Source organism: Corvus kubaryi, unplaced genomic scaffold, assembly GCF_017639235.1.
Source record: "Corvus kubaryi isolate FWS band 111438036 unplaced genomic scaffold, C.kubaryi_AGA036_p1.0 37300, whole genome shotgun sequence".
NCBI lineage: Eukaryota > Metazoa > Chordata > Aves > Passeriformes > Corvidae > Corvus > Corvus kubaryi.
In genome coordinates this window covers 14,576,986-14,601,018 of record NW_024581093.1, presented here as the reverse complement: position 1 = coordinate 14,601,018, position 24,033 = coordinate 14,576,986, and the positions used below count along the sequence as shown (strand labels likewise).

Here is a 24,033-nt window from a genome sequence, read left to right as displayed (position 1 = left end):
GTTTGTATGCTGTGATTCTTGGAGGGACTCTCGTCAAAATTTTGGAGGGCCCTGTCAGTTTGAAAAGAACATGACCTTTAAATTGTATCAGTATGTTTGCTGGTGCATAAGGGAAAGGAAAAGGTTTGTAGTGATGGAAAACCACTCTAAAAATGAAAAGTAATTCTCTCAGAAGCAACACGCATAAGAAGTTAATTTGTTTATATTTAACTGACTTAAAAAAAAGCATGAAGGGGACACGTTCTTTGGGCAATAAGGGGTCCAAACAGAGTGTACTTAAATTTGGCTTAGAAAATTTTATCTGTTTTTCTTTTCTGCATTTATAATAGTAGACAAAAGTAGAAATATTCAAATGCGATAGAATAAAGGTGTAATTCTTTGAAATTATCAAGGCTGTTACTTTGCTGCATTTTCAGAACTGTATATGTGGCCATGCTATAATTAATGATTGACAATGCTAATTATTGTACAGTTTGTCACTTATTAAAGTGGCAGAGTTAGATTTTATGTGGGTATAAATATACATACATTTATGTGTGCATGAGAGGATACTTCAGGTTAACATAGAATGTTGCATTGTGAATGCAGGCAGTCTGAAAACAAGGAAAATCCGTCTGGGATGCCTAATATGGATAGCTGAGGAATATAATACAGATGCATGCTGGTGAAGCTGAGTAATGCTGGGAACTTAATAAAGTTTTGCAACCTTTATTAAGTATACAAACTGTGGATGATCAAATACCCTGCATAACTGAATCAGGGATATTGACTGTTCTTATCTCCTTCCCTCTATGGTAGAATAACACATGTATGTGACTTATGTTATTCTTAAGTACATTTTACAAATGTCAAAATGTGTAGTTTCACTGAAGCTGTTGAGGTCTGGTTTGCCATGCATTTATATATTATAATTACTTGACGTTGATGTCCAGAAGCTGTTTGTCCTCTAGCTTTTTTCTATATTTGGTGTGTTTTTAATCATACTGCTACAGATTCTTTGATATCTGATAAGGTATGAGGTCATTCTGAAAGTGTTCCCAAGGTCAGTAAAAGGATTTCTCTTTTCTTTGTCGTTGTGGCATGCTCAAAAAATGTGTAGGAACTTGATTATCTTTGAACTTTTCACCCTTCTGTCAACTTTATAGAAACGGGCCAGTAGATTCAGAAGTTATTGGGTGGAGATGCATAGGCAGGGTGTGATCACACAAAATTGCTGTAGTGAAGGTGTTTGTGCTGCTCCCTTGTCACCCTAAGTCACCTGCCACTCTCTTCAAACTTAATAGTATTCTCACTGAATCCTAAGAAGGATCTAGACTTTCCTGCCAAAGATCTTGTTTTCTGGTAATGGATCTCATTCTTGCATCAGGAAATCAACCTACTCAAGGCAATCTGACAGAATCCATGCTGACAGAGCTTTGGTTTTGGGTGTGACTGGAAAGCGATGAACAGGTTAATCCTTGCTCTGAATTTGTGTTTAGACAGCACTGTGTGAGAGTTGAAGTCTGGTCTTTGTTCCCTGATTTTCAGCTTAAGGAGTAGAAAAACAGACCCCAAAAGTTAAACACTTTATTAATTTCCACTCTTACCAAGAAGTGCCCCAGTGTCAGCCCCAGGCTTGAATGCTCACAGACTCTGCCCCTTTAACACAGCAGCCGTAGGTTGGTTTTGGGCCTTGAGAGCAGAGGGCTCATCTCTGAAATCTGCCCTGAGTTTAATTATTTGGCAGGTTTCACTTTCCTAATGATAGTGGCAAAGCCGTGGTTGTCTGCATCTAAAATTAAGGCTGTTCACAGAGTTCAGATATGCAGGTTTTTGCAGCATTGAGGTGTGTCAACTTTTGTGCTGGAGTTGTGTAGTTTTTGGTATGCAAATTACAGGTGGATATGACACTTGGCAATTGCACACACACTATGCAGCATTAGATTTCCCCATGCAAAATTTGGAATGATATAGTATGTGGATTTCAGATACTAAAGGAGATGAAGGCAGCTGTAGCTGGGGTACAGGCATGCATGTTATCTGCATTTTGTAGAGGCATTTTGTGTAGGATTTTTTTTAGCCTTTTGTGCTAATTCATGTTTCATGATTCATTCATACATTTAACCCGTTAATGCAATTCTAACCTTTCCCTGATTGCTCAGATAAAAGTGTTTTCTCTGTGTTTCAGGGAGTATGAAATAAGGTGGCAGAATGATAAATACCAATAGTGGATTTCTGGGTTGGTAGCAATATTCAGTAGCGTATAACATGGCTTTCACTTACACAAAGAAAGGTCATATATTTTCATCTGTGACATATCATCGTTTGCTGAGACATGAACTTCACAAATATGTGAAGCCATATATTCTACAGTTGTTTTCTTCTGGGCCATAACCTCTAGGTTTTAGTTACTGTAACTTGATGGAGCCCCAGGCTCATAATATTGAGGGCAAGTGATGTTTGGCATCTCCTACTGGAAATCCCCCTTTTGATAGGGGCTTTGCTTTTTAGGACATTTGAAGCCTCAGAAATCCTGCAAATCATATTCTCTGTTAAAAAAAACCCCAAAACCGCACATCACAAATTAAATATTAGAAATTGGGCCTTGACTGAGTCAAAGGAATTTTGATTTTGGATGATAATTTCTGTCGTTTTTCCTACCAGAGGTGAGCTAGAAATGCTTATGTTGCACTATATCTTTTTAAAGAGCAAGTATAGTGCAAATTCTATGCAGCTTTAAAATACTAATACATGTTTTTCTTTATGCTCCCTTTTTTCCTTAAGAAGTTGATAACAGAAATTGTGCATTGCTTCAGGGTCTTCTGGGATGGCCTCAACACCTTTTATTCATTTATTTATTTATTTACTTACTTCCCCCCTCCCCCTTTTTGACTCCTGCTCTGGCTAATTGCTCTCCTCTTTCCCTTAAAAGAATAAAATTTTGTGTTTTAACACGTTCAATTTCCTACAAGCTAAGGGGCTCATATTGCAATGCTTTTCTCACTTTCCCTCTTATGGATATGTGAAATATAATTTCATATCTTGAATTGTATAACACACAGAGTAATAGCCTATGTTCCTATACCCTTATCAACTTGATTGGAATTTTCCACATGGAGCAAATGCAGTGCTGAACCCCTGAGGAGCATCATGGGGACTAGATCCCAGAGTTCCAACCTGCTCCTTCCTTAATCACAGGCAGTATTCATTCAAAAGTCTCTCTTAAATTAATTGAGAGCATTGCCTGAGAGGGGTTGAAAGATTGAGATCATTCTGAACAGGAATGTAGCTGTGCTATACTGTTAAAGGATGCCATGTCTTAAATATACTGGAAGTCATAAACACGGCATTATAATAAATTACAAAGCAGACTTTTGGAAGATTTGTTCTACCTTTCACAAAATGCTAATGTTTATTTTGCTTTCATTTCATCGCATTGTCTTTCATTTAAAAATTACAGCTTTACTACAGTGAGCTAATTTCATAATACCGTATTAACTTAATATTATATAAATTATGTTTGTCAGATTTGGGCATTGTTGTAGATGTACAAAGCCCAAATTTACTACCAAAGCTCTCCAAACACATGTATTCATAATTTGCTACAATGAACCATATGCCACAATATAGTATTAAGGAATTACACATTCTAATGCCAGGCACAAATCCTGCTGCTCTTTCTGCAACTGTTCTAGGTACAAATAGAAACAATATATTTCTAGCCTTTTTCCCCCTAGTTGCAATTATGAGCAAAAAATGTTACAGTGTGGGAATATTTTAGCCACCTGCATTTTGTTGTCTGGCTAATTTTTAGCTGCGTGTTGCCTTTGAACATTATTGAAAATATGCGGAGATTGCAGCAATTCCTGGGTATATTTTCTCTGCAGACTATTATAACTTTAGGCCTGGAAGGAAAAGGTAATAGAAATTGGCACAACGAATATTACAGAGTATGGAGAGCTACAGTTTTCTTTTAGTGGAGAATGGGAATGCTCCTGCCTAAGAGGTTTAATTGCAGCTGCCTGCAGTTTTGCGTGTGATGTTTTCCACTTGCAAGGTGTAAGGTTCTGCAGTGTAACCTGGCTTATTCTCTCCATTCAAACAAAGAGCAGAAATGCTCTCTGTGAAGGGAAGGGGAGAGCTTGTACAATTGTGGAACATCTATAGGTTTTTAAACACATACTGTCTAATCAGCCTCTGACAGATCCATTGTAAATCAAAGGTCTGGTAAGTGGGGATGCCAGAAATGTTTGATCTCATTCCAAGCCTTGAAACAACTTGCTTATTTTTTCTGCAGTTTGGCTCCTCACTAAAATAAAACATTGAGAGATGAATGTTCTGACAGGTCATTGTGTGTCAAACTGTCACTCTGTAATGGTTACATATTTCAGCTGGATTGAGGTGGTGGTGGTTGGGGGAGGTCTGAGAGAAAGAGAAAAAGAGGGAGAGAAAGAGACAAAGAATAACAAGATTTCTGCTCCTTCTTACGGCTGATCTTCATTTAAACCAAACACTTGTCGTGTTCAGGGGAAGTTTTATAAATTTTTAATGATGTTGGGTACAACTGGTGCTTTGAAATTTGCTGTACTTTAATTTTTTCTTCGTTAGCAAAGGTTCGCTAATGCATTGAAGTGCTAAGAGCGTGTCCTAGGGATGCCATGATAATTGTGTTGTTAATAATATTGTGGCACTAGTAATGTTCTCCTGGTAATCAAGCCATGAGATTTTTTTTTTAATATATTCAGTTATTACACTGCATCTCGTACAAATCATGTCAATTACAATTGCCAGTCTATGACAGTTAAAATAATTGTATACGTTTTCCAGAATTTTCCATTGGCTTGGCTAATCAAGCTAAAAAAAAAAAAAATCAACACATTATTTGCATTAATTTTGTTTCTAGTCTATTTCTACTCCTAAATCATTTGTCCATCTACTTCAAAAGGCAGAACAGTAAGTATTTTAATAATAAATATACAAACATATTCATACTGTAACATAATATAGGCATACTTCTGCAATAGTAACACAAGATATTGCCTAGGATGAATCTCTGTGTGTGTATAGATATATATTTGCTAAAATTATGCTCATGTAGAGTGTGTTGTAGTCTTTCAGAGATTTATAAAGATAGATATTCAGAGGTGTTTATTTTCATGGGTTTGGGCTGTCTGTGTGTACAACTATGTAAAGAAGCAAGCCTGTCTGTAGACATTGATATTTTATGCCTCCCTTAGAGATGATTGCATGTTATTGCGTTCGAATATTTATTTACGTTTTAAAAAAATCAGTTAAATAGTTGCCAAGTGAAAGAGAGAGCAAGTTCAGTGTCCAAACATTAGCCTTCTGTAACACTGGCATCTCCTGTCTAATGCTGTCGTTTTGTTTCTTTGAAAACAAGAGACAAACAGCAAAAACTGGCTCAGCATTCTGTCACCAGAGCAGGAAACATCCCATTGTGTGGTTGAGTACCGTGTCCTGGTGGGGAGGGGGAAACTTGGGCTTGTTTTCTCTTATAAGAGCTTTAATTTTTTTTCCCCCCTTTTTCTTTCATTTATTTTTTAAATTATTATTTTTAAAGACCATGGTAACACATTGCACTCTCATTCCAAACTGTGGAACTATTGTTTCTTCCACAAGAGGGTTTGGTGGTTTTCAGTGTATATTTACAATAGCTACTAAATGAACACAACAGGGGTGCAGAGGAAACAGGGAGTCAGCGTATGGATTGCGAAAATATACAGAATGATAATATTATTTCCTTTCTCAGGGAGGTACAGCATGTAGAAGGAGTGGTGGAAATGAAACAGCAGAGAGGCAGATCAGTAGTACATGAGCACTAACCAAGTACAGCCAGGGGTAGTATATGAGAGAGAATAACAAGTAAGGGATGTAGTAATTACTACATGAGTAATGAGGCGGAATAACGAGTAGGCATGGAAGCATTTGAGAAATAACAAGTCAGCTGGCAGTGGTATTTGAGGAATGACAAGTGAACATGACAGTATTATTTGAGGAATAATAAGTGAGCTTGGTGATATTATTTGGAGAATAACAAGAAACCAGGGGTACTTTCTCTAGGCACTTTCCCCTGCTGTTATCTTGTGAAGGAGGTGCACAAAAGAATAAGTGGTCACAGGTTGCAAGGGTCAAGGAAACAAAATGTTTTTTTATGCAATAAGCTTCTACTAAACATGGCCTGAACAAATCATCCCTCAAAATGTAGAATTTATTCCTCAACTTTGCCTGGAGGTAAAAGTGGAAAGAACAGATTTTTTTTTTTTTTTTTTTTTCCCCACTCCTCTGGCCCTGTGAGTCCTGACCATAGAGAATGAATGGCTTTAGAACTGTACCCAGACAGAAAAATCAATGCTTCATATCAGGAGGCTTCAGGGGTTAGACTCCCATGTTCATGTCAACAAGGCTATTGGTTTTCTTAATACTCCAAAGTTATCGTTTCCCTGCTGCAGGAACCTTCCACTGTGACTTGTGTGGTCACAGCTTAACAAAAGCACTTTCCCTTGGCCAACCACCAATTGGCAAAATGGCAAATGGCAAAAAAATTAATTGTTGATGAGGTCTATATTTTTTTCAAACCAGACCATTAACAAGCACATGGAAATCAGCATTTGCTGATGGGATTTGCTCTATAAAATTATGCTGGTTGTATATGCTATGGGGGTCACTACAGTTTCACTGATATGATGATTCATGTTTTGAGCAAAACCATTACTGGGATAAAAATTAATAAGTATTGGAAAACTGGAATTAAAGAAGGTGGAGATTTCCTCCCCCTCCTCTCTGCCTTGGCTGGATGTTCCTGCTATTTGTGTGGAAAGGCCTCTCCTTCCTCTGGACAGACTCCTTCAGGCTTGGTAGTGTCTCTGTTTTAATCCGAGTGGGTCGGTTTGTTCCACAGTCATCGCTTCTGTGTTAATCACTTCTCCCTTGTCAAGAAAGTCTTACAGTTTGTCAATAGAATTATGTTACATGAGGTTAAAATTATGTTGCTTCAAATAATATTTTTTGTCATCATAAGGTATTAAATAGACTACCTGAAAATGAGACCCTCTTTGAATCTTTGTCTATTTAATTAGTGTAACAACTATATTTGGCTTACTGGGCAGGAAAAAGCCAACCTTATGAGCTCTAGGAGGGAAAACTGGCTACTGAACAGTTCCAGTATCATCCTGGTGTGCATACAGAAAAGTAACAGACTTAAATGCTGCATCAGGTTAGAGGGGCATTTTGTGGTCTGGTTAATTTGATGGCTTCCCCCTCCTTTAACCCCCCTTTAAGTATGTTACTGATGCTTTTTTTTTTCCCCAAGATTTTTTTTTCTTTTCCTGTGCTGTCTTTAGTGACACAGTGCTAACACTGAAAATGCTGGCGGCTACAGTGAGCATTGCTCACCCAGAGCAATCGGATGAAAAGGCAGTGCAGATGTAATTTGTTTTCAATGGCTGTTTCAAAAGAATAATTGTGGTGACATTGTGGGATCAATATTATAGATTTTTGTTTTCAAGTACACTGTATGTGTGGTGCTAAGGGGAGGCAGGAAATATAACACTGCAGCCTGAATACAATAAAAATGGATTGAGGTCTGTGGGTATTGTCGGCTGGTAGCCATCATGGGTTTGGAACATCATTGGTGGGATTACAGTGCCTGTCCTCTGGGCTGGGATTTCATTGTGAGTGCACACACACATTTGCTGCAGTTTTCCTCCTCAGCTCCTTAAGGGACCTGCTCACTGCACTTGTATAAACTCCCTGTGAATGAGGCGCTGTAAATGCTGCCGTGGCTCTCACCTCTAGCAAGTGGCAGGATTAAGGGGCTGGGGGTTAAAGTTTGCAGCCGTGTCCTTTAATTTGCCACACCATTCACAGTGTGCCCCTGCAGAACCTGGGGTGGGGAGGGATGCATGGTGCACCTACGTGAGCATTTCAATTCTCCTCCTGTTCCCCCTCTCTCTAGGCCACCGTGCTAGATAAAACTTCTTTAAGGCACCTGAGAGAGAGAGAGAGAAAGAGCACCTCCAGAGAGCAGCTTGCTGATAGAACCTACTTCTAACAATATGGTGAGTGTCATTTTAAAATACCATGAGAAATATGATGTGGTGATCAAGGACTTCCTGCTTTAAGGGTTTCATGTATCAGGGTAACTAGACAAAAAATGTAGTTCCCAGGGTGAAAATTATATTAACAAAGAATTAGTAATAAAGCCGAATAAATGTAATGAGATGTGAAAGAGAGTGCATAGCACATTTTTTTTCTGTCTTTCATAATTAGGCCCTGAAAGAAATGGAAATTCAGACAAAAAACACCTTCCTCATTACCAATTTAAATATTACAAATTAAAATGTGTTGTTATTGGACAGCTGATTGTTTTGCTTTTTAATTCAAGAGGTAAAGATGCTGCCTTTGGTTCAGGTTGCTGTTTTAGAGGAAAGGATTTTGCAGAATGGTTTTGGCTGATTCTCTTTTTCAGCTGAGATAAAATTTCAAATTTTCTCTCTGCCAGATTCTCCCCTTTCTTTCTTGGCTGAAATGATAGTTACCCAAACTCTGCTGACAGTCTGTGCACTACAGGGGTGGCCCAGAATCATCCTTTGTTATTCTCACAAGCCATTTATCATATTTATTAAATCACATAGATTCCTACCATAAGTTGGAAAAACAGTATGTGCTTAATTTGGACCAATTAATTCCACAACAAATACACTCTCTCTTGGCCTCTTTTATAAGCCAGAACATCAAACAGCTGTTCTCTCATCCCTGCAAAACTAGTATGTAACATTTTTAGTCAGCTTTTACTAGTGAGTATTGGATGAAACAAGATAGCAGACACTTATAGGGATCTATTTCAACCAGTAAATCCTGGTAATTTATTAATTACTCAAAGATTATAAGAGTAACTCTATTTAATGAAGTTTTTATTTCTGCATTTTATAATTCTTCAGGCTAACAGTCAGTAATGTCCATTTTTTTCCTGTATCTCAGTGTTATGGTACAGAGCATAAAACTCCTTTCTAATACCAAAATATTGCATGTTTCTATTTGAAAAACAAAATATGCAAAACAACATTGTGCTCTTAGGGCAGTTTCAAACCTCCAACACGGGTTCCAGAACAAAAGCTACCCTTGCACTGTCTGCTATGGCTGTCCAGTCCTCCCATGTTTGCCATGGCATGAACACCTATCCTGAGGATTTCTCTCTCTTACTTACATCCTGGGGGATTTTGTCAGAGGCTGAGGAAGCCAGGTGATACTGTGCGTTTACAGATTATCCTAAAAGAAGTGCGCACATAGGCCTGATGAGAATTTGGAGATGAGAAAAGGTTAGAGGAGCACTGAGCAGCTCATCAGAGTTGGATACCTGTGTGATGTGCCCTCTGGGGGCTACAGTGGCTCCACTCTGGGTCTGTTACAGAAGCTTTGTGTGTTTTCTCTCTCTGTGTCTCTCTGGTTCTCCCTCTCTGATTCCTGCCCCACGGTTAGAGGAGGTGACACGAGTCTGTGAGTGGCACCATCAGCATCTGTGGATTGTTGCCAACTGGGGTAGATTTGAGCTGATGTTTAAGTTGCACCTGATCGCAGACTAATGCAGATGTGCTTCCAAAACACATGGGTGGAGCAGTGGCTGTGCAGTTACTCTGCTGCTGCTTTAGGTACTGTCTTGTTATTTTGAAAAGATTAAGAAATGCAGTACAAAGCCTTTAACTTTGAAAATGTAAAGGTTTAGCCAGCAGAGCTAAACTGCAGAGCCTGTAGGAACAAATGGGAGTAACTTTTCCAATGTTTGCTTTGAATTGCTTTTGGGTTTGTCTTTTTTTGTTTTTACGATCTTCGATAGGAAAGGCTATTTGAAAGTGGCTCTGGGGTGTGTGTGAATGGTCTACAAGAGGTGGGGGAGTTAAAAATATGTTTCAAAACATTTCTTTCTCCTCCATGTTGGCTGACAGAACCAGGCCTGCAAAAATGGGATTGCCCATCGCATGCAGGGATGTGCAGGAATTACTCGGGGCTGCCTCTCCCTAATGGTGAGGAGGCAGCAGAGCAGGACATGGCACTCCTGTGGTGAACACGGATTCTGTCTTTGTATTGGAATGTGGTGCTGTAAATGTTTGCCAGTATGGCGCTCCAGCTTTTATTGTCAAACAACTGAGATATCTGAGGTGCTGCATTGTGTGATGGCTTGGCAAGAGCAACAAGACCTTGCATTTGGGGATTTCCTCCTCAGTGGCAAACCAGGAAGAACCAGGAATGGGTTTAATTCAACTCTGATATCTTTGTACTGCTTGGGCCTATTTCTGCCTGCTAAATCTGGCATCTAGATTGCTTACAGAGATCTTTGTTGCAATGAGCCTTTATCCATTTTGTCCAAAAGCCTTGTCTACTTTTACTCTCCCAATCCCTTGCTTCTACTGCCCTTCCCCTTTTCCTTTTGGTGTCCTTCACCATCGCAATTTCTTTAGTAAATTGAAAGTAGCTTGAGGCAAAGCTGACACACAGTAAGTAAGGATCCTCACCTTGCCTTTTCTGCCTTCTGAAAAGTAAAATAATATAATACAGGAAAAACAATCCTCCCCTCAGAGCCAGTTCGATAGACCTTTTCCCATGATAAATATCTTCCAGTAGTTACCTAGTTTGTGTTCAGGGACATAGGTAGAGCACCTGAGTTTGGGAATCAAACCTGGATTTATGGAAAAGTGGGCATGTTAATGGCTTTGTAACTAGAATAAGTCAAGCAATCACTATCTGCTGACTAGTAATAAATCTGAGACTAATGCAAAGTGTTAGTATTTTATATTGCTTACCTTTTTGGTCCTTTATTTATTAAAAAGATGTGTCAAAAATGAAAGCTGCATATACACCATAAACTGTATTTCTTCATTTCTATGTCTGTGGTTGATTAACCTTAATGCATACCTATTTTATTTTTTTCTGGATTCATTTCTGCTGATTCTTTTGAAGGAAGTAAATAAATAGTGTTTGCCTAGCTAATCTTAGGTCTGTTCTCTTCAAAATAGGTTTTTGGTTTTTTTTTTCATGGAATAAAGGTAAGTATATACAATATATAATGACATAACCAAAAGTTTCTAATTATTTGCACGACTTTGTTTTGAAATACCAGTTTTGTGAGTTTTAAACTAATGCAGAATTCACCATTTTATTTTAAACTCATATGTTTGAGCACAGTATTTTCAGAGGCACCTTTGAGACTCTCTCATCTTGTCAGTTGCTAATGCTCTAAATGTTTTCAATTTCTCCATTTATTTTATTATTTTTATTGTGAAAAAACATTAGCTGACATCAAATTAATTTAAAATCATAAATTTTTGAGGAAAAATTTTGCCTATGGTCAAAGTTTTTTGTCTACAGTTACGCTTGTATCTGTATGGAGTAGTTGCCTAGGTGTTGATAAGCATGCATTAAGTATATACAAAATTGTTCTTAAATTGTTGTTTTTAAAGGTCACAGGTGGGGAAAATTTGGTAGAGAGGGCATTGGCTTTCTCCTAAGTACTTTGCCTGAGCATGAAAATACATTATTTGATATTTATTTTGTTAAGGTAATCCGACTTGTTGTCTAAGAAATTCTCCCTGGAAAAAGGCAGTTCCTTTCAGCTCCTGGATGTTGGTCTGAAGCAAGGGAACACCAGGGTAAAGGAATGGAGGATAAGGATGTCACGTGTTCTTGCTGTATTCTCAAAATTTCTTGTCATGAAAATTATACCATGAGAAATGGAAGGGTTTGTATGGATTTTTCTCTTGTATGGTTAGGACAAGGCTTTGTTGGATGTCACTCACTGGCAGAGATTAGGAATTTAAGATGATCTTAATGGCCACAGCAGGTGCATGTTCTTCTCTTTCCTTGAAACTTGAATGAGAGGGGAGAGTTCCAGCACAGACACTGTGCTGATGGAATACGTTGGGTAATCCAACAGCTACAACTGTGCTCCTACAGAACAAATAAAGGATTTGGAGAGTCACCCAGCTGTAGAAAAATTGAGTGTTTACCATCACAGGAAATAGACTTTCATAGTTATTTTTCATGGCCAACATTACTTCTTGGAGAGTCATCATATTTTATGAAAACTTTTATTAGCGTTTCCGAATGACCTTACCCCCATTGTATTTTTATCAGTCCCAAGAGCCATAATCTTTTTAAAATATTTTTTATCATTATAAACACAATAAAGTAAGCTGTCTTGCACCTAGATTTGTAGATCTCATTAGAGCTACTTTTAAAAAAGGTACTCCATCTCTTGGGAAGATAATGACAAGTAGTAATCCTGACATGCAAAGTTTTCGGACAGGAACAGTTTGTTGAAATAGATTGTTTAATCCTTCCAGAATTGTTTTGGAGTGAATGTACTTTTTAATTGCACTTTTGGACAGCATTATGACTTGAGTGGGGGAAAGACAGGGGCAGCTGAAAACAAATGCTGTGGCAATATCAGTTAGATGGTACTCCAGGTGAAAAAATAGCCAAGTATTTGCTTAAGATTTCGAGTGTTGTCAAAGTCAAACAAGAAAAATGGCAGTTTTAAAACTCATTAAAGTTAACATTTGTCTGTATTGTAAATGAGGTATATTCCCTAGGGTAGTTAACAGCTTTGGTGGCACAAGATGGGGATAATTTTTCAGATGTACTCTTTCCAGTGGGCCAGTGTCCTAGGGCTTTGCTTTAAATGGCCTTTTTATGCAGTAGGATAATGGGCAGTTTGTGCATTGCTAAATCAGCCCTATTTTGTTAGGAATGTTACAGTCAGGGCACTTACAATTTGTCAGAGGAAATGCAGAACATCTCTACAGGAGTCTGTTTAAGAGGACATCATTTCTCGATAAGCTCTTGCTTAGGTCAACATGCAGCACTGCTCTTACACTATTCCCCTGTTGCTTCTGCCACACGGGAATGCTCTGATTTATTAGGATTGCACAAGTCATGTCCTCCGCCTGACTGAAGCCACAATGTGGAAATTTTCTCTTCCCTCCCCCTTTTCAAAAGGAAATGTAGAAGGTTACTTTAAAGGCCTCCTACAGTATTTCTGAGGGGACTGTTTCAATGAAAGGAAATCCCCGTATGCTGCACAGGATCTTTGTGGCACAGCTGCATGTTATAAATACATCAGGGCTATCATCCTTTTAGAAAGTGTGCTGTTTGAGAGGGCTGGCTGTATGACTATTATCAAACTACTGTGAAATGCTTGTGGTGATGTGGAAAGGCAGAACAAAAAAAATCTGTGAATGTGAAGTGATACAAAAACATCCAGTGACTAATGGCATTAGAGTTTTTTAACCAGAGCATATGAAAAACCCAGAAATCAACAAAAAAAATCCAGAAGTCAAAGTCAGTTGCAGTGATTTTTATTTCAAATGTATGTCCTGTCAACTTTTTAATTACATTTAAAATTGTGGAGAAACTTCTCCTATAATACTGGCTTAATGAATGGTGATTCCTTAGTCAAATCTGCTTTGAAAACAGTGTGCAATCCAGTGTTGTGTTAATTTCCCGTTTGATAAAGGTGCTAATACTCTGTCATTCAGGCTGCTATTACTAAGAAATTTTTGGTTTGTTTCAGCATTGTGATGTTTTAAACTCAATGGAGCCAAGGACATTTTTAATGAAAAGAAAAAAAAGCGATGAAAAGCCTTAGTAATTTTGTGTTTGTTGCCAATTGTAATATGAGAAGTGCAGAAAATATTTTGAAGGGGTCAAAGCTATTCATCTTTACTGTTTTTCTTTTTTTTATTTTTTTCCTGTAACATAGAATTTAACTGTCTGCAGGCATTTAAGCCCAGAATATTCTACCTTCTCTGCAAAGAGAAAAAACATTAGAGTTTCTCTTAAAAGACAACTTGGGTGGCTGTGAATAACCTTCTCTGGAATTGAAGTAACTCCATTATTCTGATTCACAGGGACTTATTCCTTATGGCTTCTTTTCCCCACTTTTCAAACTGCTGTTCAGTACCCTTGCTTCACCTCTGCCTTTCTCTTTGTAGATTTTCCTGAGATGCTCAGGGGTAAGAAGAATTTTTTTTTTTTTAATGTGTGAGTAGAAGTTTGTGTAGGTTCCCTGGATTTGTGAGACATACAAAGATCTTTCCTTCTTTGTAACTCGACTCTTCAAGGTCTGGAATGATCACATGAAGCAGGGGAGATAGTCCTGGAGTTGGTAACAAGGCACAATAAAGAAGATATGATGGAAATCCCTTCATGTGACTTGTTCTATTTGCTGTCTGCGGAGAAACATTTCTGCAAGTGATGCCACTGCTGAACCTGAAAATCATGGAGGGCCTTATTTACCCACAAGAGGACAGGAAATCTGTGAGCAATCTGCTTGAGCAGAGGGCAGGGCTGGGAAGGAGAGGCTGAGGAGTGGAATGCTGCACCATGGGCTGTGTACTGAGTGGGTATTTCCCACTCGGGACTGTGTGTGCAATGACTGACAGCAGAAGTACCTTCTGCTGGCACTGCAGAGTGGTGTGGCTGCACTTCGGTTTGATATATGGATAGCTAAATCAGTATGATTAGACTGTGCAAATTAAATTTGTGTAACATCATACAAGCATTGCCTGGAGAAGAAAGAATTTGATTTTCAGAAATGCTGGATACTTGCAAAGTTTAGCTGCCTATGGATTGCTTAGAAAAAAATGAATCTTTGGTGTGGAGCATTTGTATAGCCAATGACAAAGAACTGGTTTTTTAGGTAAAGGACAAGGAAAGAGACAATTTATAAGAAATTATGAGAAGTAGAGCAAAAAAAATCTTAATATTTAGACTCAAGCAAATTCTATGAAATAGCTGCCATGTTGTGTTCTTATTCTAATACCCAGAGTAAAATCCACTTTTATCAAAGTAGTTGTGGCATTTTTGTACAAGTGTTTGAATGAACATGTAGGAAATTTATATTATCTTAGGAAACTTGTCGCTCTAAAGTCACTGCTTGACATTCAGTTATTTTCAGTTTACTGTCACATACAAAATTATTCTGAGAGCCGCCATTCATTTTCTAGAGTATTACAAAGAGCACTATTTGTGCTCCTTACTAAAAACCTTCAAGGAAAGAAAAAGTACAAGTACTTACTTTCCCCCAGAAATCACCTCTCTAGGATGCAGTTAACAAACTAACATTTTTATATACCATCAACTTCTGCAAAATCATAGTTTCCATTAAAAGTATCTAGGGGTTTTTGTTTTCCTGTGCTTTTGGTATGGAAATGTTTCAGATTACCCTTAGATCATCAAGGTAAAAGGTACAGAATTACCTTGTTTAAAATTAATTAATGAATTGTTAACTCTGAAACCTAATGATGATATTAAACGGACACTATTCTTTTTATGTCATATCATGTCCTTTTTGCAGAATCATCCAAGTACTTTAGTATCTGTTCTTTAATAATGCATCTCAGTCTCCAGGAGCTGTGAAAGACAAATGTCTTCCTTGTCTTCAGAAATTCAGTGAAACTAAACCTTTTCTTGAGAGCTTTTTGGGAACCCCCTTTTTACATGGCCTGAGTAGATGACCTTCTTTTTCAGGACAACATAAGCTGAAAATAATACGGATTTCAGCAAACAATAGCAGAATATACTGCCTATTTTATGCTTGTTTCATCTTTTAGGGCTGTGTTTAATGAAGTTTGGCAATCTTTCAGATTTACTATGCTTTCATTACTGAATATATTAGTAGCCCAAAAAGAATCTTTTCTATGCCCAAAAGACATTGAATACAAGCAAAGGAGTAGTAGTAGAAGTGCCTTTACTGATAGGTGACATGAACTCTACCTGCTCTAAATACAAGTGGAAACCTGGGCTGTTGAAAGAGTCTGGTCAGTGATAGGAAGCAGCTTTAGGTCACTGAGCTCAAAATGTGCTCTATGTTCAAACTTGGTGACTGTAGAAAGCATAGAGAGGGACTCTAGAAGACATCTTAGATATACACAGAGAGAAATGATGTGTTAATTTACCAAATCATTTAATTTCAAAGAAACAACCCATCTGTACAACTCAGAAAACCCCCAAACATACACAGAATGTTTAAGGATTTTGCTTTAGTTAAAATAGTAACAAAAGTGAATGTGTAAAAAAAGTTAAACTCAGTTGCAACAGCACTGGAAGTAAAGCTAAGGAAAGAAATGGGCAAGCAGAAGGTGTTGGATCACTCATGGCTTGGTTGTACATTCCTTCGTGAGTGGCATAAAACAGCTTTTTAAATTTTGTTTTTGGTTGCATATGGTATAAAGTATCCTCTTGAGCTGGTGAGGACTGTTAGAATCAGGCACTGATGTACAGCCCAGGGAGAAGAGGGAGAGTCGTTCCCTTCCTGTGTTCATGCCTGACCTTGTATTCTCTGCACTGCTGGTAGGCAGTTCTGAGAGCTGCCAGTAGTGTTGATGACTTCACTGAGCTGGACGGGGGGGAAGAAATAGAGCACTGAGCTCTTCTGCTGCCTTTTTACTCTTGACACACCCCATATGCTGAGATGGTGGGTGGCAGTGGGAGAGCTGGCACGTTAGCAGCAGTGTGCTCCCTGTGCCAGGGGAGTAATCTGTTGGCTGGTTAAATCTCATTTCTGATTCATCTTTACTTCCTGAGTAGCACTAAGAGGCGAGATCCTCACAGAAAATCCAGCTCTTGGAGTGTGTGATAGTGCAGTCTAGAGGAGACTCTGAAGCTTGTGCCTTGAAGCTCCCTTTTGAATACTGATTTTAATATACTTAGAAATAACCCCCAAACTCCAGTCTTTCTAGAATTGCAGCGCAGTAGTAATTTTTAGGGAAATAATAGAGCTGTTTGCCCTTGTTAGGTTTTTAGATATGCACATGCACGGGAAAACTCACTACACCAGAAGATTCAAGTAGGCAAATCAAAGCAGAAACAAAAAAACTTATTTCTCTGTTAATAACATTGCTTGTTAAACAGAAGTTGGCATAGAATCCCGGTGTGAAATTGCCAAGAAAAGATTGTTAATTTGGCATAAGCTTTAAGTTGTTTCATTCAGTATCACATGAAAATGAATAGAATTATATGTGTGTTTGTACTGTGCACTGCTAGTGAAAAGGAGGATTTGCAACACAAGGAAAATAGGTGTGCACTGTCAGGGGGAGTTCATGTTTGCTTGACAGCCCCAGGACTTGGCAAACAAGTGCAGCAAAGTTGGAGGCAAGCAGCAGAGAAAACATCCTGCAATATTTTGCTGGAAGAAGCAAAATAGAGCAGAATCAATCATCTTTTCAATGAGAGTTTGAGGTGACTTGGGCCCTGCTCTCAGCTCTGCAGAGGACTTGTGCACCTTCCTCTACTACATGCAGAAGGCTATCCTTCCAGCAGGATTGGTACCGGGCTCCTCTTTTACTGCTGAACCCTCCATCTGCTGGGGCTGATTTACCCTCTGTGGGGTTACAGAGGCTGCTGTAAAGGGAGTGGTCCTCATTGCCTTGGGGCAATCATGTCTCTTCCTCATGCATCAAACTTTTATTGTCAGCTTTAACAGTCAGCCCAAAAAAGCTGCAAAAACTGGGGAAAGGGTGGGAAACACCCTTCAACAGAAGAGTTATTAATTGACTTTTTGCCTTATGGTAGTGCTGTAAGTATCTAGAAGTATTTGGTCTTACTTTTACCATCTAATATCTAAATTTTCCTTTCTTTGTGTTTGTCTGTGGATGAAACAGAACCCCACTGTCAATAGTGTAAAGTTTCTGCTCAATTCATCTTGAATATGTACAAGGCTGGTTCTTTAAACCTACCTTTTACGTGAGGGGTCAAGCCAGAGTAATACCAGATAACCCATGGAATAAAATCCGGATTCCACTGAAATCAGTTTGATTTTTCACTTTTGGATTTGTTTGGACTAGGATTTTAACTGGTTAGCTGGAGGTAAGATGTATCTTGTAATGGATTCCTGGTGCTGAAACATCTTTCTTCACACCTGGAATAAGACTGCTGATAGCATAGGAGTTTGCAGCAGCATACAAGGGATGGCAAAAATAAAAGCTATCCAAATTAAAATAATACTAATAAAAGGACTGCCTTGCTCATCTCCTGTATTGTTCCTGATGTGACAGGACGTCTTCAGTCTGCAGAGCAGTGAAGCAGTTCTGCAAGGGCACCTCTGGCTTTGGGGGAAGTCTCTTCCTCCTGCAGGTCCTTGCTGTTGGAAGCTTCCATTCTCCTGCATTATTGGCCCCCCCTTCCACGCCTTCTGTGTGTGCTGGTGGAGGAGGTTTTGGCTGTGGGCTGGGCATCCGCTGCAGGCTGTGCTTGGAATGAGCTAATTCCTCCTCAGCCTCTCGGATGCTGTACAGCCTTCTCACCACCTCCTGCAGCTCAGCCACCTGCTGCAGGGCCCTTCCCCAGGCTCGCCTTCTGCAGACAGAGGTCCAGGCTCCTCCTGCAGCCTCTCCTTTCAACATTCCACTGGGAGCATTGGCCACTGCCAGAGTTGATGGTGCTCTTAAATGTTACAGCACTTGAATGATTCTTAGTTCACAATCAAACACATTAATTTAAAAATTAAAATCCTCCATTGGTAATGAAGTGGAGCAGCTGCAGAAATTTTTTTGTCATGTGTGACAACCACTGGTGGAGAAAGCAGAGAGGAGAACTGGAAATGATAGTCTCCTAAATCATTCCAAAAGGATTTATTAAACAATATCAGAGCTAGAAAGTTGTAAGGGTTGTAAGAGCTGTGATTTTGTATAAGAGGTAAATTCTGTTGGTGTAAGAGTTGTTGACTTTTTCTTAAGCTTTTGAAATGTGAGAATACGGAAGTCTTGTTTTGAGTAAAGAGAAATCAACAGCTTGTACCAAAAGTGTTCTGAAGATATAAGGAAGTCCTAAGTAATTTTGTTTAATATTTAAATCATTTCTGAGGGGAGAAGCAGTACAGCAAAGGCAGAAGGTATCTTTGAACCTAATTTTGTGTTAGAAATGCTTTTGGTACCTTTTTGCAGACTGGTCTGTGTAGCACCCAGGCTAGAAATACAAAGTGAGATAATAGAATTGTTTAGGAGAGTCTTGTGCTTGCCTTTCTGCTCCTCAGTGGATGTGTGTGGGTTTGGCTGAGATTCCCTTTCTGCTTTGTTTTGTTCATTACCTTGTTCTGTGCTGCACAGAGTGAGAGCAGTGAGTTATCAGGCGCGGGACTGAAGGGGAAGATGAAGATAGCCTTCTTGTCCCACAAGAAGTGGGAGGTGAAGCAGCAAAGACAGGAAGACTGATTCAGGAAGATAACACAGTATCTTACAACGTGGGGGACTAGAGAGCTCCTTAGAGGTAAAAGAACTGACAAAATTTCACAGCAGGCACTAGTGGGAGATGAGACTCCAAGGGGAAACATCATGCCATGAGAGAAACAAGCTTTCATTGATCACAACGTGCCAGGATGTCTCCATGATAGCCCTGTCTAGGAAACCATTAACTGGTGAGGAGGAATACGATATCTGACAACTTTTTGTTTTGTTTTAAGAGGTACACATTAAAAATACATCTAACGTATGGGACACAAAGAATCTAAATAATGTTATTAAACTTCTGGTAGATGTGAATCTCCAGGGATGTTTACATATGCTTTTGAAGAAAGCTGAAAAACATTAGATTTTGCATTTCCAGGCTTAATTCATCATTTTATTTTGTTCTGATTAAAGAAATCTATGCAGAATTATTAAGTTGCTCAAAATAAGCCCAAAATAGAGGACTGAGTTTTATAAACATTTTACATATTTGTGTTTAATTTGTTGAAAATAGGATAAAATCTGCTCTCATTTGGCATCCTGAATACAAATATTAGGAACCCAATCCCCTGATGCAGTATAATTTTTAACAGTACAATTTAAGTCTTCCAAAAGATATTGTGCACACTTTTATTTTATAATAAGGTGGTTTTTTTTTTGTATAGAAAAATAATTCATGTGTTTGTCTTTGTACCTTATGAACTGAACTGCTGTGTGTTGGTTTCTTTGCACATCTGCCTTCACTGCAGAAGAAAAAGAAAATGAAGTTCCACTAACAGTGTTTGATTTGGAAATACATTTATTTAGCTGGCTCAAAAAATTAGGTTAGGAGATGAGTGCATGGAGGGTCTTTTACCTCTAAAATATAAACCTTCTATCTCCCAGTGCAGGAGTGTTAAGTGCATAGCTTTTAAGTTGAGAAAATATGCAGTTCATGTGAAAGGTTTGATAGCACTATATACCCACCAAAAGCTTAAATGTGCCTGACTGGTTTTATGGAGGACAGTAAATTAGTCTTTGCTTTACCTCTGACAGGTGAGAAGCAGTTCTTGCATGACCGGTGGCTCTCACCACACGTCGGTACCACACAGGTGAAGCTTTCCCTTTCAAAATGATGACTGGTAAGAAAAACAAGATGTCTTTGCTGGTTATAAATTTAACTCTTCTATGATTAGTCTGGGCCAATTAGGACACCCCTGGGGTTCAGACTATGGCTCAAGTACAAGCTTGAAAGCCTGATTAGCTGAGGTCTCTTGATACTTGTTCTTGGTAGTAAATGCTGGCACATATAGTATTGATTTTCATTTAGATATCTTAATGTTTCCAGACAATCCTAGCAGATGTGGGCTGAACTCAGATCTACGAGAGTGCTGGACTGCGATCTGCAAGCATTTTTCTTGCCATTTTGTTTCATTTTTCCTAAACTTAACTGATTTGAAATCAGGAGATATAAATGAAAAATGCAGAGTTTGCCTATCAATCATGGCATGTACAAACATTGCTACTGCCCTTTTCTAACATCCTATTACCACTGGGTAGTTGGCTAGTCAAACAGGAATAAAAATTACACTGCAAACATCATAAGTTAGGCTTGATTTGTTGAGCAAGAAGCCTGACAATTCTGTAAGAGTTATATACCTCAGCCTCGCTGAAAATCAGCCTTGTTATGGCTCTGGTACGTCTATAAAGATTGTTCATTTCATATAAAACAGCTACCTGCACTGAAAGGCCTGAAAGGAAGAATGATGCTGGTTATAAATATAGAGGAAAATCTATTTGTCTGCCCCTTCGTGCTGTTAGCAAGTCACACGATGCAGCCCGGCCATGGTTCCTCGGCAGCAGGGGGAGTTTGCCATGGCCACCTTTCGCTTTCATCTTCTGGCCTGGGCTGAAGCACATCATCTCTCTTTGTCATATGAGATAAAGCAATGAAGTGTGACCAGTGCCACTGCATTGCACTCTGCCCACCAGGAGCACGTTAATGATAATGAAAAACTATACTGCACTGCATTTAAACTAAATGTGAGCGTAAGGCTGTCTGTCGGCAGACTGGTGGAACAGTTAATGTCATAAAAGATAAATAGAAATTATTAGAATTGGCTTGGAAGGGATTTTTTATAGAGCAGGGTTGTATTCCTTTAAAGTTATACATTATCAGACTGTTAAATCTAATTTCAGACTACTGGGTAATTAAAATGATTAACATTATTTACTCATATAGTTCAATTCATTAAGGTTTTAAACACCCTTTACACACTATTTATGTTGAAAATAGAGAAATAATGTGTTAAAATGTCTTGGACCATTAATCATTCAAATTTGCTGTATAACTACTTTCTCAAAACCTTAGCACCACAGTGAATATTTACAAACCTCAGAGGCATTTTGAAAGGATGAGCAAAATCAAATTCCACCCACCTCTGATATGTCCAACAGACCTTCGGTAGTTTCCAGGTCTATTGTGTTTGCAAGAAAAATCAGGCAGAAACATCCTAAGGTTGTCTTAAAAGTTATTCTCCCCAGGGCCTTGTACAAGTCTTGGCTGTGTTCATCTGGGGGCTTGCTCCCCTTTTGATATGTGAAGGGAGCAGCATGGATGCTGTTACTGAAGCTAAGAGGAGCTCCATGGATAAAGTCTTGTGTACTGAAATGGAAATATACTCTGAGTCTGGCACTTAGTTTTCAAGTGTGTCAGATGGAATTTCTTATTATCTACTGACAAACCAGTTTATTAGATGGATATAAGAAGAGATCTTCAGGCTAGTAAATGCTGCCATTAGTCAGAGGTGAAACACCCACTTCCCTTCTGTGTTGGCATTTATAACAACCTCTGAAATACTGTGGGAAAAGTCATGAAAGTCAGTATACAGTATGTGACAAGACAATTACAAACTGCATATTGATGCTGGTCTTTTGAAAAGATTGTCTACAGGCTTTTTTTAGTGCTTTGAAACACCAGGGGTTGGTTTGTTATCTTGTTTGTTTTTATTCCTGTGCCCACTGAAAATAGCTTTTTGAAAGAAATGCTGTAAAATGTAGGGGGCTGTTGGATATAGTCTAGACTGGGGTCCCATGTTCTGGGAAGGCAGATTATTGTGTCTGTCTGTCCCTGGAAACACTGGAGGACCATGGAGTGGCTCATAGTGCACCAGGGAGGGATCTCAGTCCTTGCCTGTTGGAGGTTCTGAGGTGCATATGTGGCTGCAGGAAGCTGCTGAGTCACGGAGTGTCCTGTTCCCCAGAGGCCAGATCTGCTGAACAAGTGTGGTCATTACTCTTTTGTGGCACCAGTAGTAAGAGGAAGAGGTAGTTTTAATTAGCCTCTTTGAAATCACCCAAGGACTCGGCTGATGTGTCAGAAATGTAGATGGTATTAAACACGATGACACAGCTGTATTTTCCCAGCTGGCAGCATGACCCCAGCGCCAATGCTGTATTTAGTATCCAGGGTCTCCCACTCTGAGAATATCCAGCACTATTCAGACTCTTCCTGCATGCTATTTCAGGAGTCACGTGCTCTGGGTAGACAGTGCAGAAGTGGCTTCCTAATTTAGATGTTCGGTATTAGGCTCAGTCATCTTAACACATTTACTAAGGAGCTCTGCCTTCTAAGATATTCATTTACCAGGATGCCCAGATGCAGTTAGAGACAAGTGCAGCAATCCCAGGATCATTAGTGAATGGTGTACTGACAACAAAGGTATGTCCGGTCAAGTGGATCATCTACCATCTCCTTGGAGAGGAGAGGGTCAGTGAACTGTTGAGGATCCACACGAGTCTCCTGGAAGAGACCCTTTTTTACCTCTTGGATTAGCCACTTTCTCCCTTCATTCCATCACTCTTAGGCTCTGTGTAAAGTTGCCTGACATAGGGAGGGGCTCACTATGCAGCCTCAGACCATGGTGTTTTCTAGGGCCATGTCTTGTATCTGATACAGTTCTAGCTCTAGAAAATAAAGGCAGCTGTCAGCCTGTACCAGTGAGGATGTTTCTAATGTTATTCATCATTCATTTCAAGAGTAACATGAGCATAGCCTTTCCCTTGAGAGACTGACAGCTGTTATCATCTCAGCAATACTCTAAGCTTTTGCTGACTTTAGGGAACAGAAATCCCAGGGTTACTCCTGAATTTCATGTCAGTCCAGCCCACCAAAATGGCACACACAGGTACTGTACCACTGCAGAATAAGGATCATAATTAGCAGCTCCTCCTGTGAATATTAAGAATATACTTCTTTCAAGCAATTAATTTGCTTAAGTTTTTCCTACCCCAAGTCCAGATGGAGGGAGGCAAGGTGGAGAGTAGCCCCTTTAACTTGGACTGAGATGTCTACCTGTGTTCTTGGTGCTCTCTGCTATGTCCTGTGTGTCTGTCTTACTCAGAAGCCTGGGACTTTGGCATATTTGTGATCTCTGACATCACTGTGATAGTTATGACTTCTGCCTCCTCTTCCTAAACTTGTAAATTTGGGTGACAGAAGGTGGGATAAGGAAGGGAATCCAAAGGACTGAAAGGTGCTTCCCTATTCACAGTAGTAAATTTTCCTGTTGCACTGGGTTTATAAACCAGAAATTTATCCATCCCTTTGATGTGTGACAGAGTTTTGGCCTTCAAGTTAATCTGGCTGTGTTTGGTCACAAAGTATTAGGATTGATGCTGGTGCCCCCAGTACCTTTGCCCGAGCTGAGCTCTCCTGGGCATTGTTGGACTTGTTTCCCCACGGGGCTGTAGATGAGTTCTGCCCAAAGGATCAGTCAGAAGAATATGCTGAGCTGAAAATATAACCCCAGAATACCACAAACCCTCACAGATATCAATG

At 39.2% G+C, this 24,033-nt stretch overlaps 1 long non-coding RNA gene across 2 annotated transcripts in view; it reads left to right on the top strand.

The window, feature by feature from the left end:
* Window positions 1-7,958: 7,958 nt before the first annotated feature.
* The window catches only part of LOC121664035, a 55,761-nt gene continuing 39,686 nt past the window's right edge, over window positions 7,959-24,033 (top strand). Inside the window, exons 1-2 of one of the 2 annotated variants that reach the window (XR_006015855.1) lie at window positions 7,959-8,057; window positions 20,250-20,335. This is a non-coding gene — a long non-coding RNA (uncharacterized LOC121664035). Of the gene's footprint in view, window positions 8,058-19,114; window positions 19,258-20,249; window positions 20,336-24,033 lie in introns of those variants that run through there. The other variant, XR_006015854.1, reaches the window with a different exon arrangement.